Here is a 17,913-nt window from a genome sequence, read left to right as displayed (position 1 = left end):
GCCAGTTATTTCCCAGTGGAACAATAGAGACTAAATTTGAGCTAGGCGTCATTGAAATATAGTTACCATGAGCACAGCAAGAGAAAGTGTTGCAAACATATTGGGCTGGCAGGTGTTGACCGGAGCGATGTTAGGAACATTATGAATAAGAAAAATATAAGACACAGTGGATAAAGATATCCAAAAGTGTACTTGCCTAGTCTACTGCAATGGGCACGTAGGCATACAGACCGTGGCTTCGAACAGCCTGAATGATCAGAACCGCAACAATGGAACATATGGTGCCAGTCGAGAGAAGCTCAAACATCGACATAATGTATGAATATATAAGGTAACAGCGACGTAAAGTGTTTTGTAATTCAGCTCCTTAATGTTTCACAGTCATACACTTCACTCGCTCACCCTCCAGTCTCGCTCACACCCCCTCTCTCCCTCCACCATCTGTTGACTACATTTTTGTTAACTCCAGACACCCGTTTTAGCATGTACCTGTTTCCCTACGTTTAGTTAATGGTACGGATTCAGGCAAATCGTCCCTCACCCGCTTGAATCCAGTAACATCCACATGTGTCGCTCATAGACATCCAACGTGAGTGATCTCACTCTAGGGTAAGATGTTTACTACCTGCCCTGAGCCATCACCCTCCCAGGCCTTGAATCAACTCTTTGATAAAAGAACAAAGAGAGAGAGTGAGTGAGGCGTGCTAATTGATTTGGCACATAGCCCGTTTGCCTGCCTGAAAAAAAAAAATAATGAAGTTTTCTGTCGTAGTACAAGGAGGAGGAGGTGTTGTGTAATAAGTCTTGGCGTGATAGGGCGACGGCTACAGGGTATATAGGTATACTGTGGTGTCGTCATGTCTCTCACCTTGGCGACAGCAGCTTGAAATGTTTGAATGGGTGTGTGACGAGGTAGGTAAGTGCTGCTGTGTAGGAATGACAGGGATAGGATTAGTCGACACAAGCTTGCTGAATCCTTGTTATATTCAGGAAGTACCTGGTTCATATAGAAAATTAGCAAAGGCAAAAAAATCATACAGGTTGATTGAGGTTAAGGTAGGTTATGTTAACCTGATCATTATATGTATTGACTACGACGTCATGAACTGGTTGTATTGATCACTCCGTCATGACTTGCTTGTATTGATCACTACGTCATGACTTGGTTGTATTGATTACTACGCCATAGCCAGGTTGTGTTGATAACTACGTCATGACCTAGTTGTATGATTACTAGGTTCGTGACCTGGTTGTATTGATAGCCACGCCATGACATGGTTGCAGTTATCACTACATCATTACATGGGTTTTATTGATCACTACAACCTGGTTGTATTGATCACCCTCTCCTGCAGATTACTACGCCGTAACCTCGTTGTAGTATAACAGAAAGCCGTGCAGGGGCGGGAAGATATAGGAGATGAAAGAGGAGCAGATAATTAAGATTGAGTGGAGGTCAGTTAATGTTTGGATGGTACGGGAGGAGGGGAGGGGAGCGTCTTGCTTCATCCAGGCGATTGTTGTACCGTACAAAACATGTGGGCGGGTCAGGAACAATGAGACCAAAAGGAGTGGAGGAGGAGGGTGAGGGTGGCTGTGTCGCAACGCCCGCTGGTCCAACTAGCCAGCGCACGTTTTTGGCAGCGATGTATTACCAAAGTAGCGCCCGGGCCAGCATGTGATGCATGGTGCATCTCATTGGAATTTGAGGAAGATACTCGGTCTAACCTATTCGTCGTCAGGCACGGGTTCCAATAATAGTATTTCTCCGTGAGGAACTGTAGATGGCCTTTAGCAAAAAAAAAAAAAAAAAAAAAAAAAAGGGAATATTGTAGAAAATGAAGAATATTAGTTTAGTATACACACACACACACACACACACACACACACACACACACACGCCTCTGCCATGAACTCTGGCCTCTGGGGCGGAGGCAGGAGGGCAGAGCCTGACCGTGACAGAGGATCAGGCCGACTGACTGTCTTCAGGGATACGAGTCACAGGCTACCCCGCCGGGAGGAGCAGATTCCGAGCACGCTTACCTGACCCTTCCAAGGGGCCACAAGCCCGGCCTACTGTCGGGTCTCCTTAAGTCACTGACCTGGAAGTCCATAGCCAATGACCACACACACACACACACACACACACACACACACACACACACACACTCGCGCCTGGTTTCACGAATGTATTTCCGAAATTCAGTATCTTTATTTTATTTTGAATTTATTGTTTCAAAGAAACGTGTATTTGATATGTTAGGAGATGAGGTAATATATGTTGTATGTGTGTGTGTGTGTGTGTGTGTGTGTGTGTGTGTGTGACTGGTAATTAACACTAGGGGGCGGGGGGTAGGCTATCAGTGGGTCATAAGGGCAGTGTTGTGTGTGACAGTGGCCGTGTTCACGCGACATAACCACCACATTGTCCACGCCCACACTAACCCTTCCTCCCCCCCACACCACTTTCCTCTCCCACCACCACCACCAGCCCACGCTACCCTGTCCTCCCCTATTATTCACACTCCACAACACCCTCTCCTATCCCACACAATAACCCTTCCTATCCCGCCCCCAACACCACACACCACCTCATCGTCTCCGATCGCCTACACCCCCACACCACTTCGTCCTCTCCCACCTCCCACACCCACACCACCTCGTCCTGTGCCACACACCCACATCACGCCTTCACACCATCCTGCAGGGGATCATCACACGGCCCTCAAGAAGTATGGAGACAGGATTGTCACTGGCAAGACTGGCTGCACCAGACAACCTTGACTTACAAGCGCGCTATTATTTATGATGGTTACAGTTTGATAAAGTTTTTCTTTCTCTTGCAAATATATTTCATTTATCAATAATCTGAATATTGTAACGATGTATATTAAGCTTTTTTTCTTTTCTTTTCAGGTGAGTACTAGAAGAGATAGCTGGTAACGTTAGACTTGGGTAAGTACTGGGAGAAGTAATTGGTCGCGCTGGACATGGGTGAGTATCATTAATGCAGTAAAAGAAATCATTGTAAACATTTGGTGCCCAATACCTGTGTACCTAACCACCTGCAGGTGTGCTTAGTGTACAAATAATCAAGAATTCACTGCACAAACGTCGGTCCAGCAAACTTGTCTGTTTGGTGGACTGAGTATATCACCTGATGATCTTGACCTTAGCACAGTACCTTGATTTATTAACATAAACATTCCGATGATGGTGAGGATTGCGATCATTTTTGATTGTCACTATATCACTAAGAGTGGCTTAAAGAGGATGCCCAGACGTAGCGAAGGCCTTTGACGATCGTGAGCCAGGAGTTATGATATCTAACAACCTAACCTTCAGTGAACACAACAAAACAGCGGTAGCCTCATGCAGAAGGTTGGCAGGCTGGATCCTGCCGACCTTCAAGGTACGGGAAGAAAAAACAAAGATGATATGATTCAAGGCACCCAGCAGGATGGTCAGAATTGCGGAATTAGAAAGTGTCAAAAGATTTTTCACAGCCCAATATTAGTACGGTAAAGGAACTGAATTACTTGCAATGACTGAAATCACTGAGGCTGTACTCCTTGTATCGCAGACGGGAGAGGTATATCATTACCTGTACCTAGAATATCTCAGATAGTGTGGTTCCTAACGTACATTCGGAAATGACGTCCTCCTGCCACGACAGTATGTAGGCATTTAAGACTTTGCAAAATACCTCCTCTGAAATCCAATGGTGAGATATGCTTTAATGAGAGAACACCTTAGACATCCGGGGCCTAAGACTCTTCAACACCTTACCATCTACCATCAGGAACAACATGGGATGCATGTTGGAGTAGTTCAAGAGTGTATTGGACAAGTACCTATAAAGTGTACAGGACCATCCAGGATGTGAGACAGTGTGGGCCTGATGGCTGTGACTTCCAACAGCTTAGTCGACCAACGACCCAATCCAGCAGCCTGGGCCCCGCCCGGGAAGTATAGGCGAAGACCTCCAAAGACTCCATTAGGTATCCACGAGTGATAGCAAATGGAACATCTCTAAAGGAAATAACTGGCATATTAGGACGTCGGATCTGTTGATGTACATCAGAGAGCTTGTATAAATGTTAGCTAACAGTGAAGTATCTCATGTTACGTTATCAAACGTTATATTCGGTGCCTCCTCCTCCACCCCATACTTTCTGATGCCTTTGTCACACTTTGATACCAGCACACACCCTACAGCTACGTGTCATCTTTGCCGGATGACATCTGGATTAGTTTGACTGTCTTCTTCAGTGACGACGCTGGAAACCTACATAGACATCGTCTTTCCGTGGATGACTGAGCATATAGCTAGATGGTCATGGGGGATGCACATAGTCTTACCCTGGGTCACTGAGCGTATAGCAAGATGGTCATGGAGGATGATTTAGATTCCCGTCCCATACTTTCTTCACATCCTGAATTACGAGTCTGAAACAGGACGTGATCATATAGAATTCACGATGATGGTAATTTTGGTCCTGAGAATGAAGCCCGGAAAGGAAGACGTGTGATGACACTTCACATCACTGGACCGTCTCCGGCAGGACCCCTACTGCGTGGTGACATCATCGTAATTCCCCAGATTGATTACCGTAGAGGAAAACGTCCAGTGTTGCTTTTCCGCTTGCATCGAATTAGGAAAACTTCTGAATTACTGTGACAGTATAAAAACTCAACGACTGTGCATACAAGAACATAGAAGCAAGAGGTACATGATATACACATGGAGGATACAGGAGGAACAATAGACTGGATGCACTGAGCAGCTTAAGGCCATTCAAGATAACAGGAGATGCAGGAAACATTAGGGAAAGGAGCGTAATTATCAGGTGCCAATGTCGTCTTTTCTTCCAAGTGTCGATGAATATTTTGAACATCTCAGGATCACACCCACACTGCTGCAAAGAACTGGATACGATGCTCCACGATACAGCAGTATCAGACAACGTGATAGTCCAAGCCTTTGCTGATCAAGCTTGGTCACAGACTGGGCTCCAGCAATCAGATAGCCCCTGAAGCCGACATAATGTACAGTAAAGGAGCACCTGGCCAGTACGATGGTGTAGGTCGCGTAGGCCTCTGAGCCTCGGACTCAAACAACGCGACGTGAGGTTTGCGTTATATGAGATCTACGTGAAAATTCCCCACAATATATCCTCTGATTGTTCTTGTTTTGTGTAGGAAAAGAACTCTGGTCGCATTAGATGCCTTGCCTCAAGTAAAATAACTAAACTTTGAGAGATCGAGACGGAGAGTGCAACACAGGACTCTATACTGGCTAGCTGGAAAAGGATATGATGGTTGGTAAAGACAAAGAAGGAGCATCATGTATCACGGCGCTCTAGGAGGTCAAGATGGCTCACGTTATGGTTGTGGTTGTCTGGATGTTGTTTCGTAGCGGTCATGTACCTGCCCGAAAGTCACCTGAAGTAATGTCTTCAGGATATGGTAACACTGAAGCCCTCACGATCCTAGCTGGCTTGTAACCATAGACGAGACCAGTTCAACCCTTGCTGTGCTGAACAAAGGCTCCTGGCGGTAATTATAAAGTAGTCCCATAAAGTTGTGATAATATGGCCCACTTAAAGGTTTTATACAAAGGCATTTTTCCCCTACAGGCGATGGTTAGGTTATATGGAGAAAAAATAAACTTCTTGTGATGTTGGTAGCTGATGGAGGTGAGGATTGTGGAGATGAGGGATAGAGGCCGTGAGGAGGTCGTGGAGGGAGGGGTGAGGAACGGTGCGTGTGGCCCCAGGTAAGGGCTGGGGTGGGCCAGGTAATGATGAGGCGGGCTGACCTTCCTCCGTCGGGTCTTCCTCAACACGCACACTACCTCCACACACCAACACCTGTATACTGCTCGGTAATTATGTGCTCTCCCTTGTTGTATATTGAGGTTTATATTAGCACACACACACACACACACACACACACACACACACACACACACACACACACACACACACACACACACGCGCGTTTCCAAACCAGTTTAATAACAGAGAATAGTTGGTCGAAAGATGCAAAGATAGAACAACTAGAGACCAGAGCAAGAAACTGAGTCAGAAACTCGCCAGATAACAAAGACGAGAAAGAAGTATTTGTATCAAGCGTTGTGGGTGAATGGGATAAGTTGTGATGAAACTGTAATGCTGACAGTTTTACTAATGTTGTATGATGACGTTCAAGATATAGGGCTCCGCCGGTGTTGAAATCCTTGCTCTTACCTGCTTTTACGAAGAGATGATTATACACACGTCTTGAAACTTTATATATATATATATATATATATATATATATATATATATATATATATATATATATATATATATATATATATATTTTGTCGCTGTCTCCCGCGTTTGCGAGGTAGCGCAAGGAAACAGACGAAAGAAATGGCCCAACCAACCCCCATACACATGTATATACATACGTCCACACACGCAAATATACATACCTACACAGCTTTCCATGGTTTACCCCAGACGCTTCACATGCCCTGATTCAATCCACTGACAGCACGTCAACCCCGGTATACCACATCGATCCAATTCACTCTATTCCTTGCCCTCCTTTCACCCTCCTGCATGTTCAGGCCCCGATCACACAATATCTTTTTCACTCCGTCTTTCCACCTCCAATTTGGTCTCCCACTTCTCCTCGTTCCCTCCACCTCCGACACATATATCCTCTTGGTCAATCTTTCCTCACTCATTCTCTCCATGTGCCCAAACCATTTCAAAACACCCTCTTCTGCTCTCTCAACCACGCTCTTTTTATTTCCACACATCTCTCTTACCCTTACGTTACTTACTCGATCAAACCATCTCACACCACACATTGTCCTCAAACATCACATTTCCAGCACATCCATCCTCCTGCGCACAACTCTATCCATAGCCCACGCCTCGCAACCATACAACATTGATGGAACCACTATTCCTTCAAACATGCCCATTTTTGCTTTCCGAGATAATGTTCTCGACTTCCACAGATTCTTCAAGGCTCCCAGAATATTCGCCCCCTCCCCCATCCTATGATCCACTTCCGCTTCCATGGTTCCATCCGCTGCCAGATCCACTCCCAGATATCTAAAACACTTTACTTCCTCCAGTTTTTCTCCATTCAAACTTACCTCCCAATTGACTTGACCCTCAACCCTACTGTACCTAATAACCTTGCTCTTATTCACATTTACTCTTAACTTTCTTCTTTCACACACTTTACCAAACTCAGTCACCAGCTTCTGCAGTTTCTCACATGAATCAGCCACCAGCTGATATATATATATATATATATATATATATATATATATATATATATATATATATATATATATGTATGTATATTAGATAGAGAGACGTATATATAGATATCAAAATTTCTGTGATCGGTTGGAATTCTATATCTAATTTGAATGGCTGCAAACATTTTTAACCCTAGAAGAGTGCAGGTAATTAAAGCCTGTTCTCATTTAAGTGTGATTTTAGCATATACAGATTAGAATGTTAATGTGTTAATGATAACATTAATAATTATATAAGTAAGAACAGTAAGGGTAATAGTAAAGACGAATATTGTCTCAAGGATTATTAGTACTGGCGAACGGGTGCAGTGTGCCTCCCTCTGTAGACTACCTCTAAGTATATGAGTGTCATGATGATCGGGAAGACTTGTGGTAGCCTCTGGGATATTCTTGGCCTTTTACTTGATCTGTAAGGGTCATAGTCGTAGTCCAGGCCATGATGGTGAGCGATAGTGAACCAGTCGTCTCCAGTTTTTGCGTCTACGATATTTTGATTGTTCGAAAGAAAGGGAGAAAATGTATGCACTCCCTTCAGCTGAGGGGGACCTTTTTTTTTATGTACTCTTTCGCCATTTCCCGCGTTAGCGACGGTCGTCAGGAACAGAAGAAGAACGGCATGAATGGCTCGCATCCACTCTCTAGCTGTCGGGTATAAGGCAGCGAAACCTGAGATCCGTGTCCACAACCAAACCCCAGAGACCAGTTCCGTGGTTTCTCCCCTGAGAGTGATACTAACTAATGATAATTATTAATGGTAGTAAATAAATGACTACATCCATACACCAGCTTTAATCGTTAGTGTTCAGGCTTTGGATTAAGTTGGTTATGCCTTGCTGTCTCGGTGGTCGGGATGCGGGCACGATGATCCCGGGCGGGTCCCACACACCACCCTGCTCACCGTGACGCCCTTGTGGGAGCCCCGCCTTGCCCTCCAGCTGACCCACTACCCTCCTCCTCTCCTTACCCTACGACTCAAAAGAAATCCTGCTGAATGTGTCTAGGGCAGGTCTGTCCCTCCAGTGTGTGTGTGTGTGTGTGTGTGTGTGTGTGTGTGTGTGTGTGTTGGGAGGGGAGAGTTTGCGTTATGGCACGAGGTGAAACTGATGCGTGTGTGTCGAGTGTATAATTAGAAAAAAATACGGGTAGGGATCGGATGGTTGGGGAGAGTGGTTGAGGATGGAAGGCCGTGTGTGGGATACATAAGTTGGTGTGTGATAATAGATAACTGGTGGTCTAATGTGGTGTTCAGTTGATATATGAATCAATTGGAGGTGATTGTGTTGAGGGGAGTCTGTGAGTGTATTTAGTAGGGGTGTGTGGCGGGGAGGGTGCGTGTCCTTTGTAGGAGTGAACGACGCAATGTGTGTGTGTGTGTGTGTGTGTGTGTGTGTGTGTGTGTGTGTGTTTAAGGCTCTGGACGCTGGAGGCAAGTTAACTCTATGTTATGAAGTATGACACTATGATGGATGTGGGCTGGAGGTGGGACTAGACGGCAGCACATGGATATTGATGATCATGTGAGAGGTGTGTGTGTGTGTGTGTGTGTGTGTGTGTGGCGGGGCCAACCTTAGTGTGGTGGGAAGTTGTGTGCATGGGCGGAGGTTAGGCCATGGGTTTATATATATGTCACCGAGTTAATGTAGTGCAGGTAACAGTGCGGGGAGGACGTGATGACAACTTGTGGGCCTAATGGTACAGCTGTAAACTCTGTCATGAAGATTTGACAGTGGTGGATGCTTGTGGGTAGAGGATAGTGATGCAGGTGTGGGCGTGATGATGCATGTGTGGGAAGAGGATGATAGTGTGTGTAGTGATGCATGTGTGGGCGTGACGATATTCTTGAGGGAAGGGGTAGTGGTGGACGTGGTGATGCAGGTGCGGGCGTGATGATATTCTTGTGGGAAGAGGGTAGTGGTAGACGTAGTGATGCAGGCATGGGCGTGATGGTAACCTTGTGGGAAGAGGGTAGTGGTAGACGTAGTGATGTAGGCGTGGGCGTGATGGTAACCTTGTGGGAAGAGGGTAGTGGTAGACGTAGTGATGCAGATGTGGGCGTGATGATAACCTTGTGGGAAGAGGGTAGTGATAGACGTAGTGAAGCAGGTGTGGGCGTGATGTTATGGAAGCGTGTTGACTATAAATCTTTATTAGAACAATTTAAGGAGTCGACCTTGAGCTTCCACGACGAAAGGATGAGAATTTTCACTGTTTATATAGTGATATGAGGTGGCGTATTTGCATAATGCCCACCATGTATGGTATTAAGAATGACGAACATAGAAACTGGGACACAGTTGCACCAAGTCCACCATATATGGCCTTGAAAAGAATTAATCATGAAAGTGAGGGGCACTTCTTCGATGTCCAACTTGTTTGGTGGTGTGTGGAAGACTCCTGGGACCTTATGTGGTGGTGTGAGGAAGAGTCTAGGACTTAGAAATCACAGGTTCCTTATGTGTCGTGTGGACACCGCCAGTGATGTTTGTGGTGTTTCTGTAACGTTAGTATGGTATCCAGGTAGTTGTCATCACTGTGGCCTTGGTATGGTCCCTGGTGGTGGTCATGCCATCACTGCAGCCTTGATATAGTTCCAGTGAGTAGCTACCAGATCCAATATAGTCATCACCATGAGTCAGTAACCCCGCGAAGTGATCGCCAAATACAAGGAATAATTTTTGTTTATAAATATGTTTTCCTTGTTCAGTATGTCAGTTTAGGCAGTCTTGTATTAATCTATTGATTGCTCTTGCCTATCTATAGGGTCAGTACCTGATTATATAATGATCGTTCGTGTGTACAAAACTGAAACGCAGGAGTGTGAAAGTGTTGTAAAAAAAAGGAACAGTATCGAAATTTTTCTTACTTGGAAATCTGTTTGAAGAGTTAATTGTGAGGTGTGCATTCTGCAGTGCCTAACGTTTGAGCTGGTAATCTTAGAACATACCTTCTTGTTTACATTTCGGTGGCGCCATCACCTAAGACCCGCCTCTGACGGCAGAAGAACCCGGGTGTGGCAGCTCGCGGGCCGTGTGATGATGGTCGGGCGTCAGTATATCGTTTTAGTCTTTCCAGAATTACTGTTCTCGTGAGTCTTAATTCTCCTCCTCTGGTAAGCTCTCTTTAATGCTAGGATTTTATATCTGTTGATTTGTGTTAGGCCTAGTATGGCACCAGCTGCCTCGTGATAACGTGCTTTTTCTTTGTCGTGAACGATCAATTTTGATTGGGTTCTCGCTGGGCCGCCTTTCTAGATTTACGTCGATAGATTTGAAAGACTCTTCAACAAGAAACGTCTCATGTTCGATGTGTTTCATTGTGGTATAGTAGAGTGTTTATATCTCTTCAGATTTGAAAAATAAAGATTTTCCGATTAATTCCACATCTTTGTAATGCTTTCGTGTGTGTTCAGTGTCACGTGATCGGCCTGGTGGAAATGCAGATACAAATTCATACAATTTAAACTGCTTCGGATCAGTGTGTTCCAACAAAGCTGTTTGTGACCATGGAAAAAAAACAGAAACTCGTGGATTAGGTGGTAAGAGTAGGAGGACGCTCATATTTTTCAAAGACGAAGAATTTTAAACTTTTTGTACTGGTAAGGACGTGCAAAATGATTCCCGATGCTTGTAAAGAACTAGAAGGAGCCCGTCAGAGGACCTGGAGGTGTGCTGGGGTGACCCGAACCGTGTGGTGGTGGCCGCTCTGGCTAATGTTTCATCTGTGTTGAAAGTGATGGTCACGTGGGATGGAAAAGTTCGTATAAGTTATGACGTTCCTAGTTTGAGCATGGAGGGTCGACCCTTGGCTGTGTTCGTCCTTAGATATGATGGCCTGACCTTAAAGGGTCAAGTCAAAGGTCATGCCATCATCCCTCAAGGTCGTACTCAGTGGTCGTGCTGAAGAGGCTGCGTGGTGGTGCAGCAGAGCGAGAGGCCGTCCACTGCTCAAGCCACCGTCACCCGACCATCAACGCAGCCTTCAGGAGGGCATTTGGCTGCGCTGGGCGAGTCATTAAGGTGTCGGTAAATATTTACTTGTTCGTGATAAGAACAACTAAAGTAAAGGGAAGGAGAGGGTGTTGGTGTGTTGTGTGGGTGGGCGTGCGACATAACCTGGACGGATGGGCGGAATGGTACGCGGCAGACCACGCCCACTCTTGGTCACAGGGCGGGCCACCGATTCTAGTGAGGGTGTTGCGGCCGCCCACTCCCGCCCCGCTGCAACCGGTCTTAGGGCGGGTACCCTCAGCGCCCGCCCAGCACCAGCCGGGCACAGGGCGCGAGTCATCAGGCAGGTGTAAGTTGCGGCCGCTGACTCACCAGCACTTGACCTGTGTTCGGGCCAGGTCCTTCCATCGTGACCTTCACCTTTTATGTGTGTGTGTGTGTGTGTGTGTGTGTGTGTGTGTGTGTGTGTGTGTGTGTGTGTGTGCTAAAGACAGTGACATTTGAGGTGATTTTGGTGTACACATAAGGTTATTCCATGAATATGTTTTATTGAGCATGTTCACGAAGCATGTATACTGGAGAGAGAGAGAGAGAGAGAGAGAGAGAGAGAGAGAGAGAGAGGATGTGACACAGGAGGGAAGGTCTGTGGCCAAGGCTTGAGGCAAAGGTTGAGGAAGAGGAGTGTAAGGTTACAGGTGGATGGATGTTTTGGAGTCCCTAGTCCAGCAGCATTACCAGCTGGCGGGGTACGCGGCCCCGAGCAAAACCTGCTGGAAGGAGGGTTTAATCGTTTGGTCAGGTCCCCTGTTGTGGTCAGGTCGGATGCTGTAGTTAGGTCGGTCGCTGTAGTCAGGTCGGCTGTTGTGGTCAGGTCCCCTGTTGTGGTCAGGTAGGATGATGTGGTCAAGTCAGTTGCTGTAGTCTGGTCGGGTGATGGGCTCAGGTCTTCTTTTGTGGTCAGGTCTGTTGCATGGTTAGTGTGCTACTGGTGAGTGGTTCCTGACCATCCCTCTCATCCTTCCAGCCACTATAATCACCATATCCTGCAGGCTTCATCGTCCTACTTAGATATTATCAGTTCTCTGTCCTCGATACATACAGTAAATAATAAAGTAGAAACTTTTGGATTTAAGTATATTATGAAGTGATAAATAACGTTGAAATCCACTTTATATGCACGGGAACATACTTATTTTTATGTACAGAACATGAGATGTCCGTAGCAACACAAGAATGGATTTATGAGAGTATTAGTAATATATGAGGGACTTCTACTAGAGCAACACGACTAACGGTGGCTGTTGATACATGTGGTGGTGCCAGACATCGTAAGGTTGAAGGACTCCTATCGCAGGCGTGGGAAGGTCACGGTGCTGGCTGGTAGTGGCACCAACTGACACCGACCAGTGTTGGTTGCCTTTGGTGTCCACAAGTGACTGAGAAATTCAGGTGAAGACTAATGAATACTGGTAAGCTCCCAGTGAGGTTTCACTGCTGTTCCGAGTCTTTTACCAAATTTGAGGATGTAAGAACGTACGTTGGGACAGACGGAAGACAACTCGTGACTGTTAGTGCCTTGAGCAGCCAACTGGACGAAACTGTATGTGACGTAACACCTAAGCTGGTAATGATGACACGATACAGTCCCTTCCCTCCTCCTCCGGCTATCACCTTCTCTCTTCCTCCGTTACCCACACCGTGTCCCCATGCTTCATCCGCCCTACTCCTCCCGACCCACGGTTAATACCTTCGTCGACGGTCCTTGCCGCAGTAAAGGTCCCACTATCAGAGCTTGATTGTGGCCTCATAAAAAGGGTCATCAAAGAACCGCCGTCAATTTAACTGATTTATTGGATTCATTTTATAACTGATTTCATCAGATTTTATTACACAGCCAGGCAGGGCTCAATGCTCGGCTTGCCCCTGCTCTCCCTCTCCTGCTGGTGTGGCAGCAGAAGGGGGGCGGAGCTGTATAGCCTCTCCTCATGATAGTATGGAACCATCAGGGAAGGTAGTGTTTCTTTTCTTACGAAGGAGCGGCAGGGCTATTCCAGTAGTAACAGCCAACCTCCTCCTCTGGTCATATCCAGAATGCGGATCATCAGATGGCCTTTCAAAATTGTAAATCAATGTAAATGAATTCCGTTTTAATGTGTCTAGACGACTCGGACCATCTTCAGTGGCGCGCCGGCTTGCAGGAAATAAAATCAAATGCGGTTGAAGAAGTGCGAGCCTTTGGTACACATGTCCTTCAGGCCGCGTCCCATCATGGGTCCTGTTGCTGCCTGAGTCGAAAAAGTTGGGCGCATTGAGAGCGAAAGGTCGTTTATGACGGGCGCAGCCGATTCACGAGGGTCGTTGAGCAACAAGCTGAGGTAAACGACCAAATCTCTATGGCCCGGGAGATGATAGTGCTCTGCTAGAAATGCACCCATGGTCGGTTTTGCTTCATATCTCTGCCACAATGAGGACGATGAAGACAAGTGGCTGTGATCTGCCTTTGGCACGTTGCCCCTCTATACTGTAATTTAGGGTGTTGCCAGCTCATCATCGAGTGCACCGGAAATTTGACATTGCATACGGGCGGTGTAAGGGTCGTTCTGCCGTATATGGCAGAAGTTATCACCATCATTTTTATTGCCGGTGGGAAACGTGATAACAGCAAGGGAGGTGGCGAGGTTGGCTGGGTGGCTCCGGTCTGCCCAGCCGTGCACGGCCTGCCAGTCCCTGCTGCCAAGGCTACCATTTTTCACTGTTCCTTTTTTTCTGTAAACCATTCCGTTTTCTACTACATTCGAACCTTCCACCATATTTGCGCTAGATTCACACTTGTTTTAGGTCAAATACGTGCTTCTTTAAGCATAATAAACATTAGTTTGCTTCTGGAAATTAAGATATTAGCCTTTCTCCCTATTACCCAGAACTCAGGCCTACCGTGCCCCACCTAAACACTTCAAACTGAAGTTTGAGTGGTTGTAAATTTATGAGACGCTTCGGGACGACAGGGATAACCATATGTTTTATTACCAAACCCTCTTGTTATGGTGTAGCAGGGCGGGCGAGCCCGGGGCTGGCTGACGTACGGTACTGCTCGCTGTGACGAGTTGGCGTCTTGATGAGCAGGGGATGTGGAGCAGTGTGGTGTGGTAGTGGTGCTCTTGGTGACGGGTGGTGAGGAGAGTACATGGAGCAGTATTGTGTGGTAGTACTGCTCCTGATGACGGGTGGTGAGAAAGTATTTAGTACAGTATGCTTGTGAGGACAATGCACCTGCCCACTGTGCAGGTGGTTCTGCCTATGTTATGTACTTGCATCTACTGAAAAGTTTTGAAAAGTTGGTGAACTTAGTAATAGGTCTTAACTGTGACTTGTAGCAGTGTTGTCCTCATGTTAACTCTTCTGCCAGGAGTGTCCAGAAGGTGGACATAAGACTTTTTTTTTTTTTTTTTTTACCTTGACCTCAAACTATTTTTCTTCTGTATTGCAATGGTAAACCCATCTTTCTCCACTGAGACAAATTATTAAACTGTCATAATGTTGTTACTGCAACAGTGAGGTAAGTCCTGTGGTCCCCAGGCTTAACCATAAACATTTTGTTGCACAAAAGACGAGTAAAGATAAAATGGCTCGGCCAGTATTTGTGGGATTCTTGATGCGGATATCACATGCACTCACCACACATTCCCGGCTCACAATGGCGAGGTAACCAGCTGCACTCCACACGTGTCAGATGGTGACAGCTCCTCCACACAGGTGGCAGCTCCTTGACACCCGCCTCTTACGTTGTTTAATGAAGCGGACAAGGTGCAGGGTTGACTCTGGGGAATCAGAATGATGGAGCTAGGAATGTGTGGTGTGATGTCAGTGCCCGGCTCGGCGGCTGACCCACGTGTGCTTCACTGCCGCTCAGGGTGACACTGATCATGTGATGGACACACCATCTTACTCTTATTCCTGAGTCACCTTGTTGTTCAGGGATCACAGTACGTTTGCCTTACGTTACACTGTCTTGTGTTGCGATAGGTCGTCAGCTGTGAAAGTTGTTGGTAGCGGCGGTGGGCGTGGCTGTGGATAGCTTCGGTGACGTGCTGGTGGAATGAACAGCTGCACCATTCTATAGGGGGTGCTGGCATCTCTGTGTTACCACCTCAGTGAAATTTGAATCGTACTTATTTCGAATATGAAATGATGTGCGAAAGCCAAGGTTCGTGTCCCCCTCACATATGTGGTTATAAAGTGACGTGATGCACTCAGTGGAAGTGGGAAGATGTAGGTGGAGAGGGTGGCGTCATTCACACTGTCGCAAGTCTTCCTCCCACACTTGTGAAAGGTGAGGGAACGTTAACCATCAGCATTGATGTGACCTTTGACCCGAGTGACTGAAGAATGGTAATTTGTAATACCTTCTCTAATTCACTGTTTTAATCGCTAATTACCCTGTCTGAGGATTAAGATGAAGCAGGTCAGGTAGTTCTCAGAACGTCAAAGTCTGGGGTTGTCCTCGTATGGAAGAATACAATGGTTCATGGCTCATAACCTCTGGAATGTGATGTTTAGAACATCATCGTCTTGCAACACTGGTGTCTCCAGCTTCATGTTGGAGGACACTGTACAGGTGGGTGTTGGCAGGGTGAGGCCAGGCCCAGGTGACGGTGGATAGAGGAGTAGGGTGGGGGAGGTCCTGGCAGGGGTGTGTGGGTAGGTGACGACCTCCCTTCCCCCCTCCTGCCATCTTACGCTCGCTGCTCACGTACTGGACCGTAACGGACCTTCACATTCCCTCTTAGCACAAACACACGCGTTTGTGGAATTACCCATTTTTACGGTACAGGGAGGAAGTTCAACACTCCTCTGAGCTTTCTCTACTATCATCCAACTTTTTCAACTTCCGTATTTATTATCTGTATTTATTATTGTGTTTAGTCCTGTCTTCCACTTTTTTTGTACTATAAAAGTATTTGTTTACATCCTTTCTAACGAGTGTATCGCTAAGTTTTATGTTATGATGTTCTCTCTTTGCATCTTTCGAAGAATTGTTCACTGATGTCTTCATTGAATTGGTTTGAGAACTTAAAGATTGTGATCACGTAATCCCTTACTCTTTTTTTGTCCATTATGGACAAATTTATAGCCTATAACTTCTCACTGTAACTCAGGTCCTCTTAATTTTGGTACCATCTTTGTTTCTTTCTTCTGAACCTTCTCTGATAGTCCTTTGTGCTCTTTAATTGAGGTGACCAAACAAGAGAACATATTCTAGTTTTAGCGTAATACACAGTATGCTAATAGGTTTTGAATATTTCCTTATCCATGCACTTGAATGTGATTGTTATACTTGCCAGCAGACAGTTTGTCACCTTTACAGTTCCCCTATGTAAATCTCCGGCGACAGGTTTGATAGTATGTCGACTTCCAAACCTTACGTACGTATACAGATTCCTACATCCAGTTAGATATGTTATATCGAGGCCCTTCTTTGACTGTGTCCCTTCCTCAATAGTTTTCATGTACTTGGGTTGATTTTCATCTGTCTGTATCAGACCAATATTGGAGCTTGTTAAGTCGCGTTGTATATTGATGCAAGGCGCCTGAATTTTATTTCTCTCATGACCTTGATATCAACAACGGACACAATCAGCTAGGAAATGAGACCTTTTTTTTATATATAAATCATGAACAGCGATGGTTCCAGGACCGAGCCTTGCGGCACCTTACTGGTGACACCCCCAGCCCATTTCTAGACGGGAACTCGTGTTTCCTTCGTTCCCTTCCGTTAAGGTAATTTGCTATCCATAGGTGGAGTCTGTCCATACTTTCTTGATGATCCAGCTTCTTGACCGACCTCGTATGTGGCACAGTGTCAGATATTTTCTGGCGGTCCACTTGCGCACAGTCCACTCAACTTTCTCCATTTGTTTACAAGGAAGCTTACTCTCTCATAAGAGTCAGAGGATTGTTGCACCTTCTCTTCTTTCCTAAATCCGTGTTTCCCTCACTGAGTTAGTTTCATCTTTGCAAGTAGCCATCCATTTTCTGTGTGGTTATCTTTTCCAATGTTATACTGACCACACTCATCGGAGAGATGGAGATCTGTAGTTCGGTGCAGCTATCCGGTATCCTCTCTTAAAGAGAAGTATGACATTTGCTCTTGTTCACTGACATCTGAACAACGTTTCAAGTGACTTGTTCATTTTCTCACAATCTTCAGCACGTGAGGAAACTCCAGCATGACCATGAGCTTAAATGGTTCAAGGCTCTTTAGTAGTCTGTCTTTTCCATATATTTCAGTGTTTTTTAGGAGCAGCGCCTCCTCATTCCATCCTCCTTGTGTTAGGGGCTTGTAATTTAACCTGTAATTCAGCTTCCTGCGTGTCTTGACATCTTCCTCTACAACTCTTCCCTCGTAATCCCAGACACTGATTAGCTACTTTATAACTGACAGTTTACTCGTGTTGAATTTATACATGTAATGACTTATGTGTAATTACTTATTTGCACTGTAAGGGAAGGGGCTATATACACTCTTAGGGCCCCCTTTCTTGAACAATTCCTACTATAGAACAACATTTTTTTAACTTTACGTATCCTGTCCGCATTCACAGATTCATCATTCAGTTTATTCCATTCAACCTTTGC

This window comes from Panulirus ornatus, chromosome 3, assembly GCF_036320965.1.
Source record: "Panulirus ornatus isolate Po-2019 chromosome 3, ASM3632096v1, whole genome shotgun sequence".
Lineage (NCBI taxonomy): Eukaryota > Metazoa > Arthropoda > Malacostraca > Decapoda > Palinuridae > Panulirus > Panulirus ornatus.
This window is presented reverse-complemented; position numbering follows the sequence as displayed.